The sequence below is a fragment of the Syzygium oleosum genome, unplaced genomic scaffold, assembly GCF_021117445.2.
Source record: "Syzygium oleosum isolate NSW1041296 unplaced genomic scaffold, Sole_v2.1 Sole_v2.17, whole genome shotgun sequence".
NCBI classification, from domain to species: Eukaryota; Viridiplantae; Streptophyta; class Magnoliopsida; order Myrtales; family Myrtaceae; genus Syzygium; species Syzygium oleosum.
In genome coordinates, this window is record NW_026607501.1 from 2,312,264 (window position 1) to 2,332,228 (window position 19,965).

Genomic DNA, 19,965 nt, shown 5'->3' on the forward strand with positions numbered 1-19,965 from the left:
ATGGAATAGAAACCAATGTAATTGTTCCAACTTGCAAAATATTGGGAATAGAATAGTTATGCTAGCCTCATCAGTGTTTTTGTATTACAGAAATTTATAATACCGAGTAGTTCAGATATCTGTGCCTATGGGTAGTATTGGGCTTTGCACATAATTTATGCGGAAATCTCTTTGTTTATAAATGTGGACTTTAAGTTCTGTTTAATGACCAGTGAATACTAAAGTGTTATCTTTGTAAATTGCTAGTTTCTTGTCTAAGGGTGGTTGATCAGTATGATTCTGCGTTTTTTACTATCCCAAACTGCAGGATTTGAATGCAGTTGAGGTGCTCATTCAAGGTCTGGTCTTGTTCCAAGGAGGAATTATGATGGTGAGATTGATTTTCTTGCCTAAATACTTCAATTTGACCAACGATCGATCGTCTTCACATATAATAGCCCTCTTTCACCTTGATTGGCAGGTTAGTCATAATGGGCATGTAATATCTGGAAGCATGGACGAGCTCTGGGTGGTTTCTCAAGGCAAGGTGGCACCTTTCCATGGGAATTTCCTGGATCATAAGAAGATACTTCAGTCCTCGTTGAATCAGGCGAGTTTAGTTCTTTTAATCATCCAAGAGTGGTTCAATGGGGTCACGGTACCTTACAAAACATATAATGAGGCTTAGCTACAAAGAGAAAACCAAAGAGGACGAGGAGACGATTGCTGCTGATATAAAGGATGTACTCATATTTACAGCAGCCCACGTGTGTCATCTTATTAGGGTTCGCAGAAGGACGAGTCTAAGTTTTTGACATTGAATATGCAGTATCATTTGCCAATAGCTTAAAAACTGAGTCTGGATTGCAGTCCTAGTATAATTTATGAGAAATTAGCTGTACGAAGATATTTTCCCCATTTTCGTTGTTTGGCACTGTTCAGGAGAATTAATTTTGATAATATTTTCATGATCAACAAAAAATTTGTACTTTCAACTCAAGTACAGAATTGCTTTTAGTAACTATATCGTAGGCCGTCCCTAGCCAAAAAATACTATAATGAAATTCTGTATGTGAATTGGTTAGATAATATCCTTTCAACATTTTCAGGTCATATTCAAAATAAGAAGCTTTCTTTCTTCTTATAACACTTATTGTGTAGATGGAAGAATAGATTGAAAACAGAGGTTTTGAATATGCGAATTTAACAGCTAAATTACGAATGAACTTGCAGATCAAAACCCTTTTAAAAACTGATTGCCTGGTCAAAAATTAAAGTTCATCTTTCTTCTATTTGAATACCCAGTCCATCTCTTGATAATGGTAGCTTTAGAAAAAAGAATAGTAACGGTCGCTCTAAAAAAACAAAGATTCTTGATTTCATTGTTTAGAGAGGCAATGGTTAGATCAAACTGATTTTTGTTGGACTTTATTCATTGGTTTCGTTCTGGAATATCTCTCTCAATCTCTCCCTCCACCTGTGATCTATCTAATCGTTTCTATTGTCTTAATCATGCAGGATGTTGATGGAAGTGTTCCTTTCTTCTGGGGAAGTGATTCTTAAGGTAATCTTGTCCTCTCGGATGATGCAAAAGTTGTGAAGAAGGGCTGTGGGAAATCCTTTGCACCATTCTCGAAAGGTAATCATTTTCAGGGATTATTGATACAGCTTCACTGGAGTTTACTCCGCACATTGAAATGTGAAAAGTAAGGATGGATGAGCTCTGCTGATATTAAGCAGAGTTCACAGGAGAATGTTGCATTGTTGGGTAACAACATATTGGAAGACTTATAGGAAGTAAAGATGCATAAGCTTTGGCATGAGTTGGAAAAATTGGTTTCAAATCTAACTTGTTGATCTAGGGTTAAAGTGGCAATCTTTATCTATATGCGTGTTTTGACGTGTGCATTTTCACCTACAATGTTGCTCTTCCAATGGTTTTCGAGCACCAAACTGTTCACCTCTAAATATTGCCTTCTTTTCCACTCAGGATGCTTCTTTACTAGCTCTGGAGGTTTTGAGGAGATATGAGCACCCACTGAATGAGGTGAAGCCGGTTCCTAGGGTGGACAGCTTGGCCAAGTGTGCAGTGCAACATTGAAAGTGGATGCGGAGTCTAAGAAGGAGTCCAGCATGCCTAGAGTTGGGAGTGCTGCGAACTGGTCCTCGCACTACTGAGTCTTATGGTTTATGGCCCTTTTTTGGCCAGGCCATTAGTTATTGAATGGCCTTCTATTGCTTATAACCCAGTCACCCTTTCTCATATATTGACAATTTTCAGCTCTAATGGTCGGTTGCTCTATGTTGAGAGTTTGAGATGACGTTTTATGCAGCTGTACATGTTTTTTTATAAAACCAAGCCTTTAAAGAACCTGATCATGTGCAATAATATCTTTCTGGCAATTCAGTTAGCTATCATGCAATTTTTCTTATGTTACGTTTTTTCGAATTAGATGTCTATTGTAATGCTGTTATCTCTACTAGTTGTTAAATGAGGAAAAAAGTGGACCAAAATAACTTGGAGCATGCTGGTTCTCATATGGAAATCGAGTTAACCCGACGCATTATGAAGGATCATCTGAACTTCGATAACAGACAATGATAGCATGTTATAGATTAGGGCTAAAGCAGCAGTCGATCTTGCAATTTTTAAGATGTCAACGGGAACTTGACACGTGCCGATACAAACTTAATAGGAAAAAGAAGATAGAAGGAAGCTGTCAATACTCAGCTAATATCAAATTGCAGATCAACAAAAAAGGGAATAGGCTAGCTCTATCTCTCAATTGCCTATCCTGTGCTCAAGAAGGTCCCCCAGTTCCTCGGCAGAACCTCGGGGTGCATTTAGTTGTCTTAGATGAGACTCGGGATCTTCCTCAGTCCATGGCACCCTTTGCTCATCCATTCCGCCCGCCCGTCCAGACATGGCGCCCTCTTTCATCATCATTTTTAGTGCTTGATCTTATTGTTCTGCTTGCAGGGACCTCTTTAGTCGTTTGCAGTGGCCATGCCTCCTGGTGTTAACACATGGAACAAGTCTCAGTCTTCTCTTATTGACATGATGAGCTCTCGCTAAATTTTCTGAGTGAAATTAAGTGATGGTATTGATAGATGTGCATCGTATACATAGCACAAGCTGCACAGCTAGTCAACTAGTCCTGCTTAGAAGTATTCTCGACATCCACTTTCTTATTTAATTCCTCCACACAATATTCATATTTGACACGTTCATCGATCTCCATTCAACATTAGGTATATTGTAAATATCATGCTTAAATCAAGACTCCACCTATCCATATGAAGATTCGGTATCGACTTTCTCACATATTTTGATATAAATTCCTAGATATTTTACCTGGTCTACGCAATATAATCGGGTAAAATTCAATGGAGTAAAGTATACAGCTAGACGAAGATCTGGCGCAAAAGGGATATAGCTTCAGCTTCAGGTAGGTTTGGGCCATCGAAAACCTTGCAGACGTGCTGCTCACCTTTGCCTTTCCTAAACATCAACCTAATTGTGGCTGCAAGAGCCAGAACATGCCCACCTGCAGGTTTCTTTCGGGTCTAATATGAATACACCGCCGCCTGGATCAGCTCCGACCGAAACAAACAAATCAAAGACAGAGTCGTCAAAAAATTATCTTCTTCCTAACTCACGGACTGCAGCTACTCTATGTATCACTAGTTTGCACGAATCAGTATGAGCTTAGTGCCGTCCCCAAATTGCTGTCTTTCAGTGAGCAACCATCAAAGGGCTAAATGGGATAAGATCTTCTAACGGATGCACGAGTTTGTGGGAAACCAACTAACAAAAGCAAGTAAAAGTTCATCAAAGGTAACGTTGTTGGACTGTGCTTCTCATCGAAGTTCACCAAATGCTTCTGTAATTGTCAGAGATTCAATACCACCTGTTTAACATTGCCAAACCAGAGAAAGTTGTTTTTGTTGAAACAAATGAAAAACAATATACACAATCTGTAAAAGAAAGTCTATTACCGCCTAAAAGTTCATCGAGGGCTTGGCTTCCAGTTGTGATGCGAACAACCGACTTTCTCTGGAAACAAATTCAGAGAGAAGGTGTGGTTTCCTTCCGAGGACGAGGATGTGTGGAGTCTTCTCTTTCCTTCTTCTCTAACCTCTCTTAACTTGACAGATACGAGGAACGTGGAAAGACTATCAAGCAGTCTTCACAACTGTCTCTCCTCTCTCCAACATTTATGGATTGAAGATTGCCCGAAGTTGAGGTGATTGCCAGAGGATGGCCTCCCTCCCTCCCTCCAACAATTGCACATATGTAGATGCGAGATTCTGAAAGATGGATGATCAAAACTCACCTGCAACTCTTGGCCCCTCATCCAAGAAATCGCACTCATCAAGATTGATTGGGTTAAGATCCAATGAAGTAAAATCGATCCACATTCACTTTCATTTGCTAACTGCCGCAATTCATTCTTCCATCTGAAGTCAATTTCCTTAATTCAATGCTTAGTATAAACTGATTTTCCTCGTGGAGATATTTCACATAAATATCTGAAAACCAGCCACTAAGGCGAATCATACAGGATGTTGACAAAAGTTTTCCCTTTCTTCTGGGGAAGTGATTCCAAAGGCAATCTTGTTCTCTCAGACGATGTAGAAGTCATGAAGAAGGGCTATGGGAAATTGTTGCACCATTTCGTAAAGGTAATTATTTGCACGGATCATTAATGCAGCATCACTGGAGTTTCCTCCGAGCATTGGAATGTGAAAAGTAAGAATGGATGAGCTCTGCTGATATTAAGCAGAGTTCAGAGGAGAATGTTATGTTGTTACCCAACAACATATTGGAAAAAATTGGTTTCAAACCTAAATTTTTAATCTAAGGTTAAAATGGTATTCTTTATCTGTATGCATGTTTTGACATGTGCATTTTCACCTACAATGTTGCTCTTCCGATGGTTTTCCAGCTCCAAATCGCGTTCACCTTTTAACGTTGCCTTCTTTTTTACTCAGGATGCTTCTTTACCTGCTCCAGAAGTTTGAGAAGTTATGAGCACCCACCGAATGAGGTGAAGCCGGTTCCTAGGGTGGACAGCTCTGGCCAAGCGTGTGGCGCCACGTTCAAAGTGGATGCGAAGACTAAGAAGGAGTCCAACATGCCTAGAGTTGGAAGTGCTGCGAACTAGTCCACACACTACCGAGTCATATGGTTTCTGGCCCTTTTACGGCCAGGCCGTTAGGTATTGAATGGCCTCCCGTTGCTTATGACCCAGTAGTCACCCTTTCTCATACATTAACAATTTTCAGCTCTAATGGTCGGTTGCTTTATGTTGAGAATTTGAGATAACAATGTTTTATCCAGCTGTATATGTTGCTTATAGGACCAAGCCTTTACAAAACCTGATCATGCTATGTGCAATAATATCTTTCTAGCATTTCATTTAGCCATCATGCAGAGAGTCTATTCAATGTCGTGTTTTTTTTACTTAGATGTCTACTGTGTAATTTTTATCTCTACTAGTAAATTAGGCCGGGACGACATTGTTATATGTGGGCAAATGTGAACCATGATAACTTGGAGCATGCTGGTCCTCACATGGAAATCAAGTTTACACAACGCCTTGTGAAGGGTCATCTGAACTTTAATAATAGACAATATGGCAAGTTAGGTATTAAGGCCAAAGCAGCAAACTCCTGTGCAATTTTTAAGCAGTCAAAGGGAACTTGACACATGCCCATACAAACTTAATATGAAAGAAGATAGAGAAAGCTGTCAATACGATAGCTAATATCAAATTGCAGATTCAAAAGAAAAAAAAAAAGTACTTCGCCTGGCCTTCTTGGTTGGAGAGACCTCTTTAGTCCTTTGCATCGGCTATGCCCCCTGGTGTTACCTGAAAAACGTGTGCCTGTCAAGTTCAACATAGATAAAATAAATCTCAATCTCATCTTATTGACATGTGAGCTCTTGCTAAAATTTCTGACAAAAGTGATGGTTTTGAAAAATTCTAGATACCCACTTCTTTTTGTTTAATTCCTCTGCACAAATTTGGTATTCAACGTGTTCATAGATCTCCATACAACATCAAGTATACTATGAGCATCATGCTTAAATCAGGTCTCCACCTATCTATATGTAGACTCAGTATCGACTTTCTCGCAGATTTTGATATAGACTTACAGATATTTTACTTAGTCTCTGCAGTATGATCTCACGAATTTCAATAAAGTATGTAACTAGAGGAAGATCTGGCACAAAAAGGATATAGCTTCAGCTTCGGGTAGGTTTGGGGCATTGAACACCTTGCAAACGGGCTGCTCACCTTTGCCTTTCCTAAACATCAACCGAATTGTGGCTGCATGAGCCAGAACATGCCTGCCTGGAGGTTTCTTTGGGTCTGATATGAACACACCGCCGCCCGGATCAGCTACGTAGTATGAGCTTAGTGCAGTCCCCAAATTGCTATTTTTCAGAGTGCAACCATCAAAGGGCTAAATTGGATAAGAACTTTTAGTGGATGCATGACTATGTGGGAGAAAGGAGGTGCGATGCGGCACCTTGATTGGTCATGTACACTGCCAAGTTAAATTCCTAAGCTATCTTAAGTAAGCATGAGAGCATTTGTGCCAATTTTTGCTGCAATTGGGAATCTATTAGTGTCAAACCAGATGAGCTGAAAAATTACTACTCGCATGATTTGATGGTTTCAGAATCGACCTAACGCTCTGAAAATTCTCCCCTGCCAGTAAAATCCACTCGAAAGAGCGCGATCACTGGATCCACAGTCTGAAGGATATAACTCAGCTAAGGTCAACCATCGACACCTCACAAAATGTGTGCAGTTTGATCTTCGAGCACTATCTTACCAGAAACCTAATTGGTTCTTCAGACATTTTGGCAGCCAAACCAAGAAGCAAGTTGTGCTGATGCTCATAAGTATAGGCACGGGCATAAATGATCTTCAAATTCATGGAAAGACTAGATTACAGCAAGTAGATTAGCCAGAAAAGAAGGAAGAATTGCCACCAGTGTAGAAAGCATTGCTTACATTATCTAGGACGGCACCAGGATCCATGCCAAATCTTTCGGCTATTGGTACAATTCGATCAAGGCGACTGCATGTGTACCAAGTTAAGAAGTGCATATGCACTTACATGGACGTAAGCCGAGTATGAAACAAAAGCAGCTTTGCTGAGGTCAAGAAAATGACTGACAGATTATAATAGGATACAAAGTTCCGTCCGTGTCGATGTAAGCTACCTTGTCATTCCCCCCTCTCATGTGAGTTGGCAGTTGGAAAAATTGTTAGGATAATGGAATCCACAAACCATAAATCATCATCTTATGGAACAGGATTACCTTTAATAATGAGTGACGGAAAGAGGGGAAAATAATGTTGTAGGATTTGCATATAAAGTAGAGTACTTCAAGCATCACATTCAACTGATGATCAACCCAAGTCCAAGTCTAACAATGATTAAGGCTTCTGATTGGTTATGACCTAGTACGCTCTCCTGGCTTTTTTCTACTTGGTTTGAACCACTGCTTATTATGCATTCCAGTATACTGGCTGCAGATTACAGAAAATGACAGTGCCATCCTTCCGGAATCACCTAATCCGCACGTTCTGATGCCAAGATCACCCATGGCTGTATTCTTTACTAGAAATTCAATCACTATGTTCATATTTGCGTTGTTAATCTAGGAAACATAAAACGCAACAGAAGTGAAGGACGGAAACCTAATATGAAATTCAGACCAACCTGAGTAGAAACACAAAGGGTATGTGCAAGCCGTGTTTTCCCAGACCTGAAGTGACGTTAGCAGCATTTTCTGAGATAACCAACTAACAAAAGCAAGTAAAAGTTCGTCAAAGCCAACGTTGTTGGGCTGTGCTTTTCACCGAAATTCGCCAAATGCTTCTATGATTGCCTGAGTTTCAATACCACCTGATTAACATTTCCAGACCAGGAAAAGTTGTGTTTGTTGAAACGCATGAAGAATAATATACACAATCTGCAAAACAAAGTCTATTACCGCCTAAAAAGCTCATCAAGGGCTTGGCTTCCAGTTGTGATGCGAACAACCGACTTTCTCTGGAAATGAAGACATTAAAAGTACTTTGTGCTGTGAGGTCAATAGTGTTTAGAGCAAGTGCAGCTTTCTGCAGTCCAAATGCTAATTTGCAGGCTTTATTTCAAGGGTCAATGACTCATTCAGGTCTTCCGAACCAATTTAGTTTGTAAAATTAAGAACATACTCCGAGCAGAGCGTCACTTCCAGTAATATAACCAAAATTCTGATGAAAACAAAGGGAAGTTAACGTGAGATGCGTATAGAAGTTCCAATTGATTGCAGCCACCATCTCAGAATAACAAGTAATTTAAGCTCTAACCACTATCTTTTCAGCTGCTTCGCATATCTTGTCAACTTTTGCTTCAGATAAACCTTTGATTCCAGTAAAGTGCTACAAAAAAAGAAAAAAAAAGAAAAAAGAAATCACCTTAGCCAAATAAGAAAAGGAACCTCAACTTAATTCTCAAAACTGAAGATCAGTTATCTACTTTGTATGCATCATCAAGCATTTCTCGGGGAATAAATGCTGGAGAGGTGCAAAAGCTAAGAGACTCTGGCATCCACAAGTTGCAATAGCTTTACTGCAAGTGGTGGATCCCGAATCTCGTAGCTTTTTCACATTATTGCAAGTGTGGATTCCTGCATCCTGTAGCTTTTTCCCTGAGAAATAACTGCAAACCGAAAAAAAAATGAGAATAGTTCGGAGAAAGAACATGAAAACAACAGGCCATCGTGTTAACCATACGTTGGTGGATGCAGAATGTCAGGACAAAAGCATTTCCTAGATTTATGACAATCTAGTGTTCCAATAGCGATTATTGACGAATTTAGCTTAGGATACTCGTTCTTAATTGCTGCATGTCACCAATACGTGGAAAACAGACATGCCATGCCATGGTGCAATTCGAATGTCGCATAACATAAACACAAGCTGAATTGCTCTTGTATGATTAGAAGACCTACGGCAAAGAGGTGAATTAGACATATCATGTTCGAACTGTAGCAAAAATTACTCCTTTATCTTATGCACAGAAAAATCAGAATGAATTCACTAGAAAGGTTGAGATGTAAAAACACGAATGGATTCGCAGTGATGTTCCAGGAAAATCGAGCTAAACTGAGCAACCAAACCGAAATCGATCTAATCCGCTGAGCAGTATTCAGAGTAACTTAACACCAATATTCAGAGAGATTTACAGCTATAGATGCGTCGAATGATTTGCATTCTATTTCGACTTCAGAACAGAGACCGAACAAACAAGGTCGACTCCAAAGTTCACTTCAACGACAAGAATCAGGTGAACGAAATTGAAACCGCGGAACTCACCTGAGAAACGAAATCGTCCTCGACGATGGAGCGTGACGATCGGCAATGAAGTTCTTTCGCTCTGCGGAGAAGGAGAGACTTTCAAATTTTTTGAGGATGGGAAACGAGAGGAAATGGGAGGGAATCTTATATATATAGAGAGAGGCGGGAAGCGAGAAGAAGGGCTCTTGCCTTATTTTTTTCTTTTCTCTTTTCTTTTAAAAAAAAATGTTTTATTGAGTTTTATTATTCCGAAATAGATCTTATGAATTTTAAGAATTGATAAGATCCATTCCTAAAGAGGGATAGAATAAATTGGGTTTGATTTTTTTTTTTATTTCGCATTGAATAACTCCATTTGATTTGGCTCGGTTTTAGACTCGCCTTAGTCCCGCAACGTGAGAGTTTGAAATTTCTCAGCTTCTGTATGATTGCCTGTTGGTTTGCTCAGTGACGAATAAAAAGAGAGTTTCAAATAAAATTTACGATGGGAAACAATTGTAAATTAAAGCGAGTTTATATAGGAAGGTGAGAAGTGGGATCAATTTGATCGGGTTAATTCGAGTTGAGTAATGGTTTGAAATCCGCTATAAGATTGAGTTCATTTTTTTCTTTTTTCTTTTTTTCAAGAGAAAGAGATTCAATTGAGTTTATGAATTTATGAGATCCACTTCTATAAGAGCGAGAGAGAAAATTCGATTTGTTTTTTTTTTTGCGTCAAATAACTCCAGTTCGATTTATCATGGACCGGCAGTCCGACCAAAAGGAGTTCGTTTCCATACTCACATGAGTCTCGCTCGGTTTATAATTTTCCCAAACTATCAACCAAATAAAATTCTTTTTCGAAAAGGAAAAAAATTGATTATGGATTGTGATTTATGCTTTATTGAACTGCATCATGCTCAAAACTCCACACTCATCGCTCCTGAGTCATACGAGAATATGAAACAACAATTAAGCCATTCGGAATAGTGTGACATTCCGAATTTCGGCCCATTTTTGGGATTTATAAAACGTGTAATTTGTCAGTGTGCTTATAGTAAAATCTCGTCCGAGAACTGATCACTCTCGGTTATTATTTTTAAATTAGAGATTTCGCTAGAATCGCACTCGATCGAATTTGACCGTTATTTAGACCCCGAACTTGGCAGTCGATTTTCGGAAGTTTCGGGACGAAATAAATTGGATGGTGTCGATATTGTTGTGGCCAGCGTTGAGATTGTCAGGAATGATGGAAAAATGGGAGTTTTTGACCACGTGCGAATTTGGACTAGTAGACCTCTCTCGTTATGATTTGGTCTAATTAATTTGGCATTTGTCCCTTTTTATGTGCGAGGCTTATTTTGGACCGGTAGACCACTTTCGGTTTTTAATTTGGGCCATCGGATTGCAAATAATATTTGAATGTTCAAATATTTTCTTTTATTCTCTCTCTCTCCTCTGCGCGCACGTTTCCCCTTGGCAGACGTCCCCTCAGCTCACCAACTCCCACCTGCTCTCTCTCTCTCTTCTTTTCTTTTCTTTCTTTCTTTTTCTTTTCTTCTTTCTTTCTCTTCTTTTTCTTCCTTCTTCCTTCCCCGAACTCGCCTGGTTCTGCTTCGTTCCTGCTCTGCTCGCCGGCTGCTGCTCGACCGCCCATCCAGCTCCGCCCGATGCCACCCTACCAGCCGCCGACGCCGCCGTCCATCTGGCCCGTCGCCGCCGTTGCTGTTGCTGCTCCGGCAAGACCCCCGGTTCCCCCTTTTTTTCCCCTGTTTTTCTCTCCCCCGAAGCCTTCCCCTGTTCTGGACTTCTTCCCGCCGCTGCTGCCCGTCGCGCCCGGCCGCCGCTGTTCGCCGGTGCCGTCGCCGTGGGCCGCCATCCCTCTCACCCCAAGTAGCCGGCAAGTCCCCCTCTCCTCCCTCTCTCTCTCTCTCTCTCTCGGTTTGACCGTGAGAGGCCTTGAGCCGGAGGAACTACGCCGCCGCCGTTACTGTTCCGGCGAGGGACTGCCGCTGCCCAGCCCCTTTTCGTCGCGTTTTCGGCCCGTTTCAAGCTTAGGACATCCGGTGAGTTTGACCCTAAGCCCTAATTAAGACAATTTGCATTTCTAGACGGGTTTTAGGGTTAATTAGGGTAATTAGGGGCTAAATGGTGGCTGCTGTTAGGGGCTGATTTTGTGGTGTTTTTGGTGACCAAGGATGATTATTTGGTCGAGGTTTAGTGGCCCGTATAGTGCTGTGCGGTGGCTGGGCATAGGCGCCTTAAATTGTGTGAAAATGTGAATTTGGCGGGTGCAAATTGAGGACCGAGTGGAGGTCGCTAGGGGCTGATTTTGTGGTGCGTTTGGTGACCGAGAATGATGATTTAATTGAGGTTTAGTGGACTATAGCGTGCTGTGATGTGGCGAGGCATAGGTGCCGTGATTTGGACGGAATTGTGGATTTAGTGGGTGAAATTGGGAGACCGAATGGTGGCTGCCTTGGTGACTATTTTACGGGCTTAGTGCGACAATTTAGTTGAGATTTAGTGACCCGCGAGGTGCCGTGAGATGGCTGGACAGATTGGTTCGGAGCAGTCCAAGTTTGGAGTAAGTTCGGGCTTTAAATATGGATTTTAGTGCGCGCCTCATTTGGTCTTTGTGGTGGCTGATTAGAATGATGTTTTGGAAAGTTTAATGGGGCATTTTGAAGATATTTATTGGCCTAAAATTTGCGGTATAGTGGCTTTTCCATAACGGATTGAATTGGACAAGGCGCGACCTATTTGGAGTTTAATCTTGCAATTACCGGGAATGATTGCATTGATTAATTGACTGGCTGATTGGCCTTTGTTTGTGGTTGGATTTGTGATGTCGTGTCGCATGTCTAGCGGGACTAAGAATGGAATAGCTTGGCGGGCCTCGAATGCGCGAATTCTTGTTGACCCGGTTGTGTGATTTATACGCGTGAATTGTGTACCGTGCATGAGTGCTTGAATTGAATTTCATGGTCGTGCTAATATGTGGGTTGGGCATATTGAAATGTTGAATGGACATGGTGCACTGTGAACTAATTAATTGGCATTGTGCTATTGAATGTCCATTGTGAAATCGTGAATGCCCGAGTGTGAAGTTTATGGCTATGAGTTTGCATCACGAGCATTGGCACGGCATGTGCATTTACAAGTGTGCTCGAGTGACATGTGCATTGTGATCACCTAAAATGCCCTGATGCGTTTAACGCGGGGTTCAGATAACAATTGGTGTTTGTGAATGAGTGATCACATAAAGCCCTGATGCGTTTTACGCGGGGTAGTGAACCCGTCCTGAGGCGTGTTACGCGGGACGATGCCCGGATTACCGGAAGATGACCAACCTGATGCGTGTTACGCGGGTTATGTGTCATGAGCCTGATGCGTTTTACGCGGGCCGGAGATCGATCTCGAAGTGATGGACCTGATGCGTTTTATGCGGGTCGGACCTGATGCGTTTAACGCGGGTCGAAGGAGAAATTGATAAATGGCAAGTGTGCTGAGTGCAAGCGTGCGAAAATGCATTGATGAGGCGTGAGCACGCGTATGAGCACGAGCATAAGCATGATATGCGTTGTGACCAAATGATGTGTACGTGTGCTGCGATTGGGTCCTATGTGTTATGCTTGAACTGTAAGTGCCTAACCTGCAGGGCAAGGTGAGTGTTGGATTTGGGCCCGAGGGCCTAAGTCAATTATGATTTGCTTGGTGTGTTGATTTAGTACTCGTCGGGAGGTGCACTTTAGCCTAATTTAGGTTTAGGGAATTACTCGTTGAGATTTATTCTCACTTGTTGTTGAAATCCAATTTTTCGGACCACCACTCGAGGATGGCAAGCGTATTGAAACGTTTTGGGAGGAGCCCCGGCTAGATATAGTGTTTGATCGCCGAGCCACGTACCCGCTTTTGACTTTTGAGTGTGGGCTGTATATGAATATTGTATATGTTTCCCGATGTCAAAACAAGTGTATATTTATCCGTGCTGGTTGTTGTATGGCTATCCTTGGTTAGGTGTATTTTAATGTACGGGTGGTTTTAATTACTTCCGCATGTGCTTTAAATCTCTGTGTTGGGTGTTGGGTCGGCGACGTGTCCTGGGATGTCGCACACGAATCGACCTTTGCGAGGGATGTGGCGCGCCGAGGAGTGCGGGGCGTGACAAATAGCTTGCGAAGCACGCTTACCAGCAACTTAGTAATTTCGTTAAAGGGTGACAAGCATGGAGCACGCTTGATTTATCGTTTTAATGTTTGAAACTTGATTTTTATATAGTATTGGGCCCTTCCTGCTCCAATTTCCTGAATGTGCAAATCACTCTTGATAGTTAAAATCATTAGTAATCTCTTACATGTCTTTTCCTAAAAAAAATTATTCTCTTACGTTACGTTTTAGACTTGTATATAATGAGAAGAGATTTAATTGTTTACGAATTACATAATATTAATGTTTGGTTTCACATGATTTAATTTATTTCTTTTACTAACTTCATTATGAATTTACACCAGAATTTTTCGGGTAATCTCAAACACCTAATTTTTTTTATAAACACGTCAATATAACCATTTGTAAGACTCTAGAGCTCTTTTAATTATTTAAAATCAAAAAATCATTTTAATTGCGATGACGAATGTAAAACTCGTTGGGCAGCTTACAAGCAAAACAAAAGCCGATATGTCTTTATTTTATTTTTTAGCATTTAGGAAAAGCGTAAGGAATTATTTCAAATAAGAATTTGAAGTGCCATTATTATTATTTTTAAATAAAAAGTCTGAAGAACTCTTATTTTCTCAAATAAGGGCATGACCCACCAACTAATCAAGGACATTTTCATCATTTTATTATTTTTATTATTTTCTTTTCTGTTTTTTTCTCCGTTGCTGGCCGGTGAGGCAAGGCAATGGCCAACGATGGAGAAAACAAAAAGAAACGGTCAAAAAGAAACAGAAAAGAAGAAAAGCAAAAGGAAAAAATATTTAAAAAATAAAAGGATAAAAATGCCCTTGATTAGTTGGTAAGATTAGATTCCTTTTTTATACTGACATGATCACTTCATGCTCTTATTTAAAATAAAGTCAACTTCATATCTTTATTTGAAAAAATAAAAGCACTTCAAGTAGTTATTTCAAATAGGTTAACTTCAAATCTTTATTTAAGGAAATGAGGATACTTCGTTCCTTTATTTGAAAATTTCCCGCAACGTAACAATAAGAGAGAAATGCCAACGTTTCTTGCGAAAATCAAAACTACCGCCCCTTCGCTCTCCTTCTCGCCTCGCTTCTTCTTCGTTCTCCGCACAGACCACACCTGAAATCCAACCGTAACTGGTGCTGCTCGAGGGACCCAAGGAGGTGGTAATCGTGCATTCACGGTGATCTTCTCGAATGTTTTCGTTCCCGGGTTTTGTTTTCCCTCTTTCCTTTGCACGCAAGCTGTTTGATGCCTGTCCTGAGTGAGAGGCATTCGCTTTTCTTGGGCTCGTTTCTTGAATTTGGAGCAAAGCCATATTAGCATCTCGAGATGACCCATCTTCAATTCACTGTTAAAAACGTAGCTTCCTCGAACGAATGGAGTGCGGCAAGAGAGTTTGGATGCACTGTCACCTCGCTAGTGCGTTCACCTACCCTGAGAGGAAACTGGAGTTTTGACGAGGTTTTGCTTATCTGGTTGCAGCGTAGATTCATGACCACTAGCAAGAGAGTGCAAGATAGGAGCAAGAACAAGAGGGTCCGCGATCTCGAAATCGCCACCGAGAAGCATAAAGTGGTGTCTAAGGTGTTGGTTCTGATGGAAATGTTGAAGAAGGAACCCGAGATGATAATCCCTTGAGGCCATTGGATCGATACCAGAGACAAATTAATTTGCCCAAGCCACACAGTAAAGTGGATTTTATTCTGAAGTCACCGAAACTGTTTGAGTTGTACAAGGATCAGAAGGGGGTATTGTGGTGTGGAATGACTAAAGAAGCTGAAGACCTCTTAGAGGAAGAGTAGAGATTGATTAGGGAACACTCTGGCACGGCGGCCAAATACGTGATTAGGATGTTGATGATGTCAGTCGATAAATGGCTTCCATTGGACAAAATTGCTCATTTCAGGAGAGAGTTTGGTTTGCCAGTTGATTTTAGGAGCAAGTGGGTACACGAGTATCCGCAGCACTTCAAAGTGGTTAAATCTCCGGATGAAGTTGATTATCTCAAGCTCGTCGAGTGGAATCCTGCTTGGGCTATCACAGAGTTGGAGAAAGCCGTATTGGGGGTATCGGAATCTGCCTCTCATACTCCAGGGTTGCTTTCCCTATCTTTTCCCTTGAAGTTTCCTGCCAGTTACAATAAAATCTATAGATATGGAGGGTCGATTGAGCACTTTCAGAAAAGATCTTACTTATCTCCTTATGCTGATGCGCGTGGCGTCCAACCTGGATCAAAAGAATTCGATAAGAGGGCCATTGCGGTGATGCATGAGCTACTCAGCTTCACAATGGAAAAGAGGTTGGTAAGTGATCACCTCACCCACTTTCGACGAGAATTCATGATGCCTCAGAAGCTGATGAGACTCTTGTTGAAGCATCTTGGCATTTTCTCTGTCTTTGAGAGGGGGAAGAGGTTTAGTGTGTTCTTGACAGGAGCTTATGAAGGTGCAGAGCTGATTCAGCAATGTCCGCTGGTTCTGTGGAAGGAAAAGGTCCTAAGCCTTATTGGATATAGAGGGAGGAAGAAAAAGATGGAAACTTTTACTGACATATCGGATATGGAAGATAATGTTTTTCTCGAGGGTAGCTCTGAGGATGAAGGCATCCCTACGCAGCTTGACCAAGAAGAAGCCATTAGTGAATTGGAGGATATTGCAGTTGGAGACAGCTCCTTCATGGATATATATGAAATCAACAATGAATACAAGCCTCATGATTCATTTTAAGTCATATGTTCTTGTTCGAGCTGTCAAGATAACTTGCTTTCCAGTATTCTTCTTCACAAGTAAAAAGGTTCAAGTATTTGCTGTACAGGTTTAATTAGTCAACTCTTGCTTACATCTATAAACCAAGTTAACCAATGGCAGAGTGATCCATCTCTTTCCTCGTTAGTCCTAAACATTGCCACTGGAACTTCTGAAATCAATGATTAAAAATGTGCAGGTAATGCTTTTGGCAACTCTCAGCCTGCCTTGGTGCCAGCAAGGACATCAGAAGCAGTCTATGTGACCGATTCATTCTCAGTTATTGATCCAACGTAATGAGTTCTGCAATACTAATCTGCTATTCTGAAGTTGAACTTGCAACCCTACATTTGAATCTCAATTGTTGGGTCAACGAGATGATTGCGTAGTAGCTATCATGTTGTTTCAAATTAGATTTCGAGCTCACCCTGCAGTAATGCCTTTTCATCGCTGTGCATGGATATTCAGGTGCACGATATCTAAAAGTGCCTTTCGCAACATACTTTCATTTGCTTTCTATCTGATTGCCTCGTCCATAGGTCTTGCAATCAAAATCTCCGTGAAACTATGGCACACTCATGTTTTTGGGTTCTACTAGAGAACTTCCTTTTGTTGGATTTTAGAACCCGCAATCAAATAGTAAGTAGTTTAAATGACTCTTTGTTTATGTTGGGCTGTGTTTATGGTTGATTAATTTCTTTAGCTTGCTGATTTGTTTGGAAGAAAGAAATTTGAAAATAGGAAGACTGGTTTTTAGTTTGAATCATAGATGGCTTTCCACAGTTTTTGGTGTGTGGAAATGACATTACTAATGTGCATTTTTTCTTATACCTCATAGCATGAATTGCGTTCATGATTTGCTACGTGGGCTAGCATCTGCTTGATGCCATTTTGCAATAAATTTCTTTTGCTTATCAAAAGAAAATTCTTAGCAAACTCACTGGAGACAATGTTGAGTAATTTGCTTTCAAATGTTGCCACTAGATTTCTTCTCGGGCTCATAAAAACCATGATATCTTAAACTGCATGCGACAAACCGAACTGCTACTGTATAGCTAAAAATATTTTGCACTGCATTTTTCTGGTTTTTGCTTTATAAACAAATACCATGGTTGATAGATTTCATTTCTTTTGAGGTTTATTCGAGATGACACTGAAATGATTTTCTTTTGATTGTGGCGATTAGATCTCGTCTCAAACTTGACACAGTCCTATGACCTCTCGATAGCATGCCACACTCAACTAAGTTCCTAAGAGCATATAAGGCTGTGTTATTTAAATTTGTTTGACTTAACGTAAATAGAAGCAGCAGAAAAGATATTTCGGCCTTACCTTTGCAATATTTTTTGCATTTGATACAGAGTTATTTATCATCCAAGCATTCTTCTTACGGCTAGATCCAATCTCCTGGTCCCTGCGGAAAGGAAAAAGAATTTCACGTTCTTCCCTTCGGGAAGGGAGGATTAGGAAAATCGTATTGATTGCAGCTTTCTCTAGACCTCCAGGAAAAGCATAAACGAGTGATCCACAAACGACGAAAATCTCTCTTTTTCCTATCTCTATCTCGATGAGACGAAACCAAAGATCTTATTTTTTATTGAATAATTGTTCGATTAAGTCTTGAACGAGCCCCCCGAAAGCTTGATGCAAATAAATGAATTTTTGTTCTACGTCTCTGAGCTATATATCCTCGTCTAATTCTAGTCATTGAATAAATGAAACTTTCATGAATAACTAATTGATTTCCTTTCTTTTAGTTATTCTTTTCCTAGTTTATTAATAACAAAACGGATTCTTCCAATGTATAAAATACAAGTAGAGATGAATACTATATGGTAGCGGCGGGAAATTCTTTAGCGTTGAATCAGGGTATTCAAGAAGCAGAGGTTGTTCCAGCTCGATACCGTCAAGAATTCCTAACTATTGCATGGGAACGGGTTAATCTTTGAAGTATTTTTCCTCTCCAATATTTTTCTATAGGAGCTTACATTGAATGCTAAGATTACGCATTGAATTTCTGGTAGTAGATCCATAATCAAAAAAGTGTTTGTGATTGTTCCAGAAGAAATGAAACAAAAGATACGGTAGAGCTAGGATAGTTATTGTATGACTTTTTCTAGCCCTTTCATCTTTTTAATTGACATAGAACCAAGTCATCTAGTAAAATGAGGATGATGTGTAAGGAATGGTCGGGATAGCTTAGCTGGTAGAGCAGAGGACTGAAAATTCTCTATTCAATATAGAATATTTCAAATGAACGGATCAAAAATCTTTTTCAAAAAACCAAAAAACATTATCAGGTGACAATGTAGTTGACAAACCTTTTGGCTTAGCATCGCAGGTAAAGAAAGTTTTCATGTCATAGATGAATGGCGTGTTGTCGAGCACATGAAACTTAGGGACATCTATGACAAGGGTGACAAAGTGTCCACTGCAGAGAAAGGAAATGAACAAGTGCTTGGGAGCTCATTATATGCCTCTAGCGATGCTGCAATGTGATTAGAAGTGACGCTGAAGGTGATGGCGGACGGATGTCACCCTGCATATCGAAGATTAGGATGGAAAGGGCGATGGAGGAGATGATATTCCTGGGCATGGCCCTTTTTAGTCAAATAAGCTAGAAAGATTGTTTCTCTTGTTTTTGTGGAGGATAGGTTGATTATTAGAGTTAAGGTTCCTCTTTCGATTTAGCGCATACTCAATATAATTCTAAATTCGCTGTTTCTTCGTGTGATCTTTTATCTTTGTTGGTGGAGCCCTTTCTGATTTTTCCCTTTTTTCCGGTGTTATAGCACTATTTTTCATTATTAAATGTAAACTAAATGAAGCGGTAGATGTTAACTCTTTTCCCTCTTGACTAAGATTTATTAGCATCTTAAATTAAAGTTTGTGCGATGCCAAAGCAAAGACTTACTGTTGGTTACGAATTTTATAAGGGAAAGGTCAAGCATTGGTCATAGCTCCAACTAGAGCAACGACAGGAGTAATGTAGGAAGTGGAGGTTGAGCATCAATCTCATTTGGAGCATTACGAAGTTTTCTTGCATCTCGTATGCTCAAGGAATGAGAGAGGAGCATCCACGACAGTAATTCTATAATAGCCGAACTTCTATCAGGTATAATCACTTGCTATCATCTTTTGTTAGGGGGTAAAAGTAATTCGTGCATTACAACTCAATTCATATAAGATAGTCATATTTACTTGTTTTAAGCAGGGATTGAGCTTTGCACTGATGTTTTCAAACTTGGGCCGATTAGAGAACCAGTTAGGTTGCCAGTTTGTGGTTCAATCGGTCCAAGCGCTTGGACGACGAGTGAACCGGTAATGATGTCATGAGCAAACGATTATAGGTATGTAATGTTGTCGATTGCCCATGAGCACGTGAATCGTTTGGTGAATATATCTGAAGAAAAGCAATGTGGTAAGATCCTCATGACAATGACAACTCTTGGATATAAATCAGAGTCGCTAGACTATGTTAACTCTAATTTTAATCGTGCATCGTGTCAATAGTTTCTGTTGTTATCCTTCACATTCTTTGAAAAGGATCCTTGTACTTCCTCATAAATCATTGGTTGTTTTCTTTTTTCTGATGACAAAATTGCGAAGTGTCAACTTGAGCAAAGAGTTCGCGGTTCATTCCCAAAGACGCACATTAAGAAAAGCCCACAGACCATGGCTCTCATATTTCAAGACAG

The 19,965-nt window shown here is 40.4% G+C and overlaps 2 protein-coding genes, 1 long non-coding RNA gene and 2 pseudogenes across 9 annotated transcripts in view; 3 read left to right on the top strand and 2 right to left on the bottom strand.

Annotated features, from left to right (window-relative positions):
• The window catches only part of LOC115676559 (meiotic recombination protein DMC1 homolog), a 66,322-nt pseudogene extending 61,985 nt beyond the window's left edge, over positions 1-4,337 (bottom strand).
• Positions 1-19,108, top strand: part of LOC115676558 (protein WHAT'S THIS FACTOR 1, chloroplastic-like) — a 73,211-nt gene extending 54,103 nt beyond the window's left edge. Inside the window, exon 2 of the mRNA XM_030599514.2 lies at positions 18,568-19,108. The gene's annotated coding sequence lies outside the window, so the exon portion shown is untranslated. The remainder of the gene's footprint in view (positions 1-18,567) is intronic.
• The window catches only part of LOC115662059 (putative disease resistance RPP13-like protein 1), a 73,967-nt gene that overhangs the window by 5,698 nt on the left and 48,304 nt on the right, over positions 1-19,965 (top strand). For 3 of the 7 annotated variants that reach the window (XM_056319036.1, XM_056319032.1, XM_056319033.1), the window contains exon 5: positions 308-370. The exons of the other annotated variants lie outside the window; for them this stretch is intronic. The gene's annotated coding sequence lies outside the window, so the exon portion shown is untranslated. The remainder of the gene's footprint in view (positions 1-307; positions 371-19,965) is intronic. 7 annotated transcript variants of the gene reach the window in all.
• Positions 6,433-9,349, bottom strand: LOC130140215 (uncharacterized). The gene is made up of 4 exons (XR_008818231.1): positions 8,527-9,349; positions 6,829-8,410; positions 6,680-6,748; positions 6,433-6,598 (listed from the first exon to the last, which is right to left on the bottom strand). It is a non-coding gene; the product is annotated as an uncharacterized LOC130140215 (long non-coding RNA).
• Positions 14,540-16,445, top strand: LOC115665674 (protein WHAT'S THIS FACTOR 1 homolog, chloroplastic-like; annotated as a pseudogene).